Genomic DNA, 9,350 nt, shown 5'->3' with positions numbered 1-9,350 from the left:
CAACAGAGCCCCTGTGGAAATACTTGAGGGTCAGCCACAAGCCAGAAACTGCTAGCTGTGTAGCTTGACTGCCTCCAAGGACAGGGCAAAAAAAACCCAATGCCAGAAATTTTCCCTCTCCTTCTGAAGGGACACTGCAGGAAGTTTCCCTTTGTCCTAGCCCACAAATTGTTCTTACTCCAGAGACAACCATCTTGCCAGGAGATTGTGCTAGTCACTTCATTTATTTTTTTATTTTTTATTTTTTTGCCATATGCCATTCTTTGGTGTTCATTAAAACTTTGGCCTTCTGTGTCTTCTCGTCCACCCTGTTGCTTTTTTTCCAGCTCACTTCTCCCTGTTGTCCATTCAGGCACAGCATCTCAGAGCCATTTCTTCTTTTCACTAGGGAGTATGGCCAAATTCTTGTCACTCTGGGATACGCTGGGTCACGGGGTCCCTCCAAACTTGCTTTTCAGTACTCTGTTGACAAAGCCAAGTCCAGGGCATTTCAGGGTACCCGGCAGGAATGCTTGTGTGTAGTCAGGGTCAGAGGTATCAAGAGGGAGCTATCCTCACTTCTGGGACAAGAGGAACATGGAGCAGGACAATTCATTCTCAACTTTACCCCATTCTCAGCTGAAATGAAACCCTTTGGCCCTTGGGCAACCACCATTGCAATTCCTTGGCTGTAGTGATCACTATGTTATGGGTCCCAGGCAAGGCTAAATGAGGCTGTCCCCCACATAGTGAGTGCCCTGCCTTTCCTAATGAGCTCTGACTCTGGTCTCTGCTAACCAAGTGCAATCATTTCCTGATACCCCAAAGGAATGATTGCCTTCCTGGGAGTACTGGGTGTTTGGCTGGCTGAGAAAAGAAATGATGGTTAACCAAACTGTTTCCCGCCCTGGCTGTGAAAGATACTTTCACTCTGAAGAGCAGATGGTTCACCTGTGGGCAGTCTTCTCGAGAAACTGCTGAAAGAGGTCTTTCTCACTGAAAAAGACCATTCAAGAACTACTGTAGGGATGGGGGCGGCTCTGCCAGGCGCTGGGGCAGGAAGGGAGGCGATCGAAGACGTGCCATTTTTAAAGGAGCCTGAAACAAGGCTACAGGCTGCTGATGGGCAGGAAGAAAATGAGGGAGTCTTTGGTGGTTTGTGATGTTGCTGAAGATTTAGTGGAAAAGCTGAGAAAATTTGGTTTTCATAAAGAAACAATGCTGCCATCATAAGATTGGTAAGGACAAACGCCTGGTGGTACTGGATGAAGAGCTGGAGGGCTTTTCACCTGATGAACTTAATGACAAACTGCTTGAATGGCAACCACATTCACGGTGTATAGTTATAAATACCAACATGATGATGGAAGAGGTTCGTATCCTCTGCCTTATTTTCTCCAGCCCTGTTGGATGTAAGCCTCAACAACTGCTGGAAGCCGAGCTATCTCAGCCTGAGTGGCAGGGCCCCGGCTGTGGGTGGATTGGTGACTGCAGGGCGGCCGGCCGACAGTGAAGCTTCTTGTACTCCCGCTTTTAGGTAATTTGGCCTTATTAAAACTACCTGGGGTATTGTCTGTTGGGGAATTGCCCTCGGCAGGCCCCCTGGGAAAAAACTATTAGGAAGAAAATAAGGTTCCGCAAGAAATTGTGCGGCCTTACGTTTAGCCCTTGCCATCCTCTATGGAGACTCCTCTACTTACAGGAAGGATAGCCTCATGCATTTGCCAGCAAAGAGGGTCTGTATAGGAGAGACATATGGATTTGAAAGCCCCACTCCGGCAACTAAGTAGTGTATTTCTGGGCACAGGTGACTTCAACCCCTAGGCCCACCTGGCCCCCTGGAGGCATTCCAGATGATGACTGAACCTGGTCGGTTATAGTAGAGAATGGTTCATTGGTTCCTAGGTGCATTGTCTCTCTGAGAATGTATGAGGCATGGGTTTCTAAGGCTTTTTCAGCCCCTTTCTGGCACCTCGGACCAAGGCAAACACATTGTTCTGGCCTCATGTGGTTAGGAGGTCATGTCCCTGTAACAGTTCCACTTGAGGTGTTGAGAAATAGAGGGCCTTTCACTAGAACAGCAAAGCAAATACTTTGTAGATTATACATAAATGCAGATGCATAATGGAATGTAAGAAATTAATCTATAATCAAAGGGTATGCGGGAAATTTCTTAATAAGTTTCTTACTTCTTAAAGGTTGTTTATACATAGGAACGTTTTCACAATTAGGTGTTAGAAAAACATAGTTGATGTACAAGGAAATCACTAGTATATATAATGCCACGTTTACTGCAAGAAATTGGCCAGTTCAACACACTGCTGTTGTCTGTGTCCATTTTTATTTTGGTATTTTTATTTTAGCCTTTTATTTTTGTTTTAGTTTTGTTTTATTTTCACTTTTTCACTGACGCCGTTCATCCTTCGGGAACCCCTGGACCTGCTGGGGCTAGGACTCCGGCAAACAACAAATGATGTATGCTGGGAGTAAGAATAAGTTAGTCCCGACAGCGGAACTACCCACGGTATTTGAAATAAGAAACACTGAAGAATGGCTACATGAGAAACTTGGATTTTTCCACTAATGTGAACTTGTCTGTTTCTAAAGTATTTAAGTATTAAGCTGACCATATTGGAACCAGACATAAGTATTTATGCCTAAAACTGCACTGTTCCTCCCAGTTCGTTTCCTGCAGTAAAGAAAAATTCTTCATTTTGTTCAAAGTTTGAACAAAGGAGAAATCATCTTCATAGTAATGAAACTTTGTAAAGTATTTCCTTATGTTTGGAAATGTTAGGTGGGCTACTTCTCTCCAAGGACTTTTTGCACTCTTGAGACTAATTTCGGTAACTTATGGTTTAGAATTTGTTACTATTTGCAGACACTTGGCAAGTGGGTATTGGATTGTGACAGGCCACAGTTGTCTCTTTTTGACAAATACTGGATTATTAGCCGTTCATAGATGAAAATATCGTACTATCACTTGTCAAATCTTTGAAATTAATTTGGGGTAAAAGACAAATGACCCAGTTTTGAGCCATGAAAAGTAATTTTTGGTGGTGTAATCTATATTACAAGTACATTTTTCATCAACTCCATGCCTTCTTTGTTTTTCTATACCTTTTTAATCAAGTCCAGAAATTTTTTTCCTCAGTCATTCATTCTTAAGGTCTGGGAGTGAAATGTTATAATAGGTATGACTGTTAGGGTCTCTTCTGAGTAGAAAATAGCATCTTATTCTTGGAAATTGATAGGTTGGAACTAATCAAGAGCTTCATTCCTGGTTGTGTCATACTAGGTAGTTTTGGATCTAGGTTGAAAACACTATGTAATTATAAAACACCTCTCAGTGCTGTCCTGTGAACACTAGCCATTTTAAGTGTGTTGATACTGTGTCTCTGGTTTGTTAGCTTTGAAGTTAAAGACTTTTATACTGCCAGTGTTCCAGATTTGGTGAAATTAATACTTTTGTAAAGGGTCCAAGTGAAACAATTTTGTAATGTGTTTATCTGAAGTTTGCAATAAAGTCAACTTCATATTTCTAAAGTTCCAAGTATCTGCTTGCATTGGTGAGTATATGCCGGTTGAGAAGTATATTATGATCAGTTTGTGCCATGGGAAAAAATTATTTCAAAACCTTAGCCAGTGTTAATAACATTAACACATCATTAGAAATTGCACCTTGTATTCTAAATGTCAGAAGATATTCTAAACCATACATCTGTCTTGGCATCGTTGGCATAGAGCAAGGATTCTAATATATAGTATATTTTAACATATAAATATTTAACTTAATTTGACAAATGTTGAGACTCCAAAGACTAATCAAATTTGGCGAGCAAATTCTTATGTTAAGAATATCTTAGGGGCACCCGGGTGGCTCAGCCGGTTGAGCCTCCAACTTTGGCTCAGATCATCATCTCACAGCTCTTTCAACCCCTGCGTCGGGCTCTGTGCTGCCAGCTCAGAACCTGGAAACTGCTTCTGATTCTGTGTCTCCCTCTCTCTCTGCCCCATTCCCACTCATGCTCTATGTCTTAAAAATACATGAAACATTAAAAAAGTATTTTAAAAAAAGAATAGCTTAGTCATTTCAAAACTAGAAAGGGATTTTTTCATGTTGGACTATTTTCCATTCATCTATTCTTTGCATTATTTTTGAGAGTTCTGTGCCAGCGTTAATAAAGAGGTGAAGATAGTTGGAATTTTCACAATTTTGAATCTTCTGTTGCCAACACTGTTTGGCTTCACTAATCTAAAAAAAACAGGAAGCAATAGGAAGAAAGTTTGAGATGAGGAAGTGCTAGAGTGGGTATTTTTTTGGTTAATGAATGCGAGGGATGCGTTATTCCAATTTCCAGAGCGAGAGAGACAGAGACAGAGACAGAGAGAGAGAAAACTTTACCCAGGAAGTTTATGAATTCTTGAAACAGGTGTTTTGATATTGGAGAATTAATGCTATTTCTGCAGAAATGCAGATATAACCCAAGTGAATGGAGAGTGTTTTTAATGTTTTTCAATGAAGGAAATGAGATTCGTTTCACCTGGTTTGCAGCAATAAGAGAAACTAGTGCTGCAAGAATGTATTTTTTAATGAGGTTCCCTTTTTTCTTGTCTTGCTTGTTTTTGTTTTTTGTTTTTTAAATGGAAAATCCTCTATAATGTCAGACAATACTTCCATAAAGAGAACTTAGTTCTGTTCTTTAAGAGTGGCAAAGAGCTGTGATAATTCATGCTTTTTTTTTTTTGTACCTCGTTTGATTCCTTATCTATAACATGTATTTATAAGACAGTAAATTAGGACTAGGGAAGCAGTAGAACATGCTTTTACTCCCTCTGTCCTATAGGGAGACTTCCAAATTCTATGCTCTAGAGTGTTCTCAGACTTTTTTAAAACTTCCTTCCCATCTAATCAAATTTTTGCATTGTTATTTTCCGGTATATTTCTAATTTCTCTTTTTTTTCTGCCTTCTCTCCAACAGTAACTCCAGGGTTGACCATTGCAGTCTTGACGTTCCATAACTTTCTGGTGCAGCTATTCTCATTCACAAGCCTATATGGCCAAAAACCTGAGTCCAGGAGGACTCATGCAGAGATGAACAAGTTTACAGGGAAGTCTATCCTGCTGAAGAGCAAGGGTCCATTTGGTCCAACATATACCACAGTCACAATGAACAGAACAGAATCCTCAGTGGAGAGCCCAGGACATGACTATAAGACAATCACATGGAATGGACTGCTGCGAGGTCTCAGAGTAAAAATAGAGCGAATAGGGTGAAAATGGAGAGGGAGAGCCAGAGTTATTCTTATCTGCATCAGAGATAAGAATAATATAATGCAGAGAGTGATGTGACTAGTACAGTCTTCCCCAGCTCACTGACTCAGGAAAGAGAAACACCAGTGGGCTTTGGCAAATGGTGCCATCTATAAATTCCACCTAAAAGCCCTGTCAGCAAGAAACCTGCCCAAATTCTTTCTTTAGAATCAGAAGGAAAGACCTGGCTCTAGTTACGTGTTTTGCCCTTGTCATCAGTACATAGGGACAGCAGTGATACAGCTGTAGCAAGGATATGCTCCCAGACAATGGGTACGTGTTTGGAAAGGGGAGATTTGACAGGTTTCTACCTAAAGGTACTTTACACTCTGACCAGATCCTGGAACATCTTGCCCACATTAAAACTTCTTGTTCTTCAAAATGAAGGAATCTCCATTAGTGAGGGGAGGGGAGTCCAACTGGATGTCATTCTTGTTCATACCCTAGCCAGCTAAGCAACACCATGTGCTCAGAGACAGAAGGGTCAGGTTTCCTCTGGGATATTAGACCACATACCTTCAATTTCCTCAGTAACTGACTGGGAAACTGGCACCATTCATACACCCATGGCTCCTGGACATGAACAGAAACCTAGATAGAGAAGCAGCAATGAGATGTACATAGTACAAGAAGTACAAAGAGTGACAAAGTTCTGCATCTCCAAAGGGAATAGCATCCATCTCCTAAGTATATATTTTTCTTAACTTGATACAGAGAGTAGGACTGCTCCCTTCCTAAAACCTCTGGTTAAGCCTACACACAAGCATTCTCCAGTGGGCACCTTTGGATGCTCTAGGCCTATTGATATCCATAGATTCTGAATTCCAACTTCAGGGCCCCTGTGACAAAACCTTTGCAAAACTCACCAAAATTGTACAAAACTCCCTGCTTCATAGGAAAAGATATGACTGTGAGACACTGGTTCTGAAAGGATTCCAGGTAATCTCTTGCTTCAAAAGAAGAGCAATTATTTACTATGGCTATAAAAGCCTGCTAAGTAAGAAAACCTTAAGGACATAAAGTTCAGTTGTAATCTAGGACATCAGACTCTGAGAGCACTCCACTGGCTCAGGAACTGACTGAAACTCACTTCCAATCCTTGGAACATCATTTTGTACAGACAGCCACATGGTCTTGCTGTGTGAATGGAGACCAAGTTTGAAAAACGACAATGGGAGAGGAATGACTACAAGGACAGTCTAAGTTCTCCATTCAAATGGGCACAGGTCTAATCAAGGAAGGAGATATCTCTAACAACCCTTCCTCTTGTCCCACACAGGAGGCATGATCCTCCCCTAAACACCTGCTTTCACTACCCTCAAGGATTCTCCTTGGGCATCTTTACACCCCTTAGGTTTGGGGATGGCCATATAATTCTTAAATGAAATTAAGAAGGGCCCAATGCAATACCTATATCAACATCACAAGGACACCACTAAATTCCCAAGTTGAAACAAGAGGCTATTGCTATAAGAAACTTGTTCTGAATAAATTCTATTCAGAATCTTTCTTCACAAAAAGGGCTAGGTTATGGAAATGGAGACACAAACTGCTAGAGTTCTTCATCACATATGAGGTTTGGAGAATGTTTCAAATGAAGCACCCAGTGCAGTGTCCTCTCAACTAGGTTATATCCAGAATAAGAAATACCTGTGGGCTTAAGGCATGGGAAACTTCTGAAGGACTATACCTGGGAGCCATGACAGCAAGGAGCCTGCATTTTCCCACAGGAACCAGTGAATTCTGGATTTGTCTATCCCTTTCCCTTTTTTAATAAGTTGAGAAAAGCAGCAGTGTTTGAGCTATAGCTATTGGGTTCTGCTGGATCTTGCTCAGGATTCTGGAACAAGGACTTGTTTCCTTACACTTTGGCAAGGACTCTTCCAGTGCTCATCCCCTCCCATTAATGCTTCCCATGTGGTAACTTTCTGCTTCTCAGGATGAAGGCAACTCAATCATCCAGGTAAATCAGGTAAGCTGGCTCCCCTTCACTTCCCATAGCACAGCAGGCCAAGCACCAATCACCAAGGAACTAAAGGCCTTCTTTCCTTTGGTAGAGCAGAGCCTGACAGCTCTCACTGAGCACAGGAGCAGAGTGGGAGTTTGTGGCCTACCCAGAGGTGGCTGCTGAATGAATGATGGCCCCATGGCTCCTAAGGGAGAAAAAAAAATGTCAAAATACAACAAGGAGAAGGAAATGGGCGCAAGGAGGGCCAGAACTCGACATTTCCAGTGGGAATGAGAATCCACATGGTATGAAGATGTGCTTCATTTGCCCTTGACCCAGAAGGATACCAGCTCCCTGCCCATATCTCTGGCCCAGACTACATATGAAACATTCTCTGCTGGGCCTCTAAAAATGCCCTGGGCCCCTGAATGGCTGCATCCTTCTGAAAGCCAGTGAATTAATGAAGAGGAGACCTGTGGCAAAATCTCTCCCCCAGTCACAAGGACTGGACCAGACTCCAAGGTGGAAGGCAGAGGATAGGACTCGGAGATATTGACTTTGAATGGATTGCAGGAAGAACCTTGTGTTTAGATAAGGAGCCAAGATGTGTAAAGTTGGATAAGGAAAACCATATCTCTTCAGAGATTGGAAGGGGAATTCTATGGAGGAGTGAGTGCCCAGCATAGCCCTGCCAACCTTGCTGTGGGAAGAAGAAACACTAGAAGGCTTAGGAAAATGTGCTTTCTAGAATCTCTGGGAACTGTGTCAGCAGCACCAGCCCTGTGTTCTTCATTCAGAAGGACCTAGAGAGCCTGGGACTCGGTCGGCTTTTCTTGATTTTTTCCATCATTGAATGGAGTGAGCTGTGACAGTGCTCTAGCTGGGAGATACCCTCAGCTCTGGCTCCAAAGTGTGGTGAGGGACATTGGTGCCGACTTCCTGTAAATGTCACTTTCTGGGCTGACCAGCTTCTGAAGCCTACTGCTCCTGTGTGAACTGTCCGCATTTCAGGAAGAAGGCACGTCAATCAGGCTGAGCAATGGGTCAAGCTGGCTCCACTCCCCCACCCCTTGCTACAAACAGCCAAGCAACATGCTCAGGGGTAGGAGGGCTGTTCTCTTTTGGGATAGCCGATGCTGATGGCTGTTATTGAGCACGGGACTGCATGGAAACACAACACTTTTCCATGGGAGCACGCTGATTGCCAGCTCCATGGCTCTTAAGCATGAATAAACGCAGAGTCAGAAACACAGTAAGGGAGATGGAATGGCCACAGCCATGACAAAAAGGCTTTCACTATTTCCACAATTGGAATGAAACCAATGTGGCATGGAGATGTGTTTCTTAATTTCCCCTAGGTCCAGCAATGAGGCCAGCTCCCCGCTAATACACCTGGGACCAGAGTTCATTAAAGATGAGAATTGGATTATATTTACAAAAAATGCTGAGCATGGGACTCAAAATCGGCCATCCCATGCACTCAAGCCTTATGCTTCTCCCGCACTCTACCAGGCACTGTCAATTCAACCTTCCAGAGAGATCTGTGCACTGGTATCAGTCCTGTCCCTGAAATCTCCTATGACCTAACCCTGACCCTAGCCAAGGATCTTTCCCTATGGGGGAGGGGGACAATTTGCACATCTGAGAGGAATGGATATGGGGCCCATAATTGGTGTTGGGTTGTTCAGCACCAGCTGCTGGATGTTGTGAAATCACCATGCCATGTCCAAGTTAAGGATGGAGCTGCACATACGAGATCCTGAAGCCCGACCTGAACTTGACCCACACCATAGACTGGTCCTTGCACCCAAAGACTAAGCCTGACCCGCAGCCTCCCTTGCGCCCTAACTCATCCCTCCAGTGAATTCAAGGCACTGTTCATGGTTGTGCCTCTGGCACTTCCTGGGAGCCAACCTTAACCCTAGCCATATCTCTATTTATAAGAAGGATCACCTCCTAGGTCCAAGAAAAGAATAGATGTGGGACTCATCAAAGGCACTGAAAGACTGGGTGAAGTACGCTGCGTTTAACCATGGGATTTCCAGAGCCTGAATGGAGCTTCAAAGGGTTTCTGGTGCCTAAAACTAAGCCTGGAACACACAATTGGTT

The 9,350-nt window shown here is 43.1% G+C and overlaps 1 pseudogene; it reads left to right on the top strand.

The window, feature by feature from the left end:
• Positions 1 to 1,116: 1,116 nt before the first annotated feature.
• Positions 1,117 to 2,563, top strand: LOC122225529 (annotated as a pseudogene).
• Positions 2,564 to 9,350: the final 6,787 nt, after the last annotated feature.

Source organism: Panthera leo, chromosome B4, assembly GCF_018350215.1.
Source record: "Panthera leo isolate Ple1 chromosome B4, P.leo_Ple1_pat1.1, whole genome shotgun sequence".
NCBI classification, from domain to species: Eukaryota; Metazoa; Chordata; class Mammalia; order Carnivora; family Felidae; genus Panthera; species Panthera leo.
This window is presented reverse-complemented; position numbering and strand designations above follow the sequence as displayed.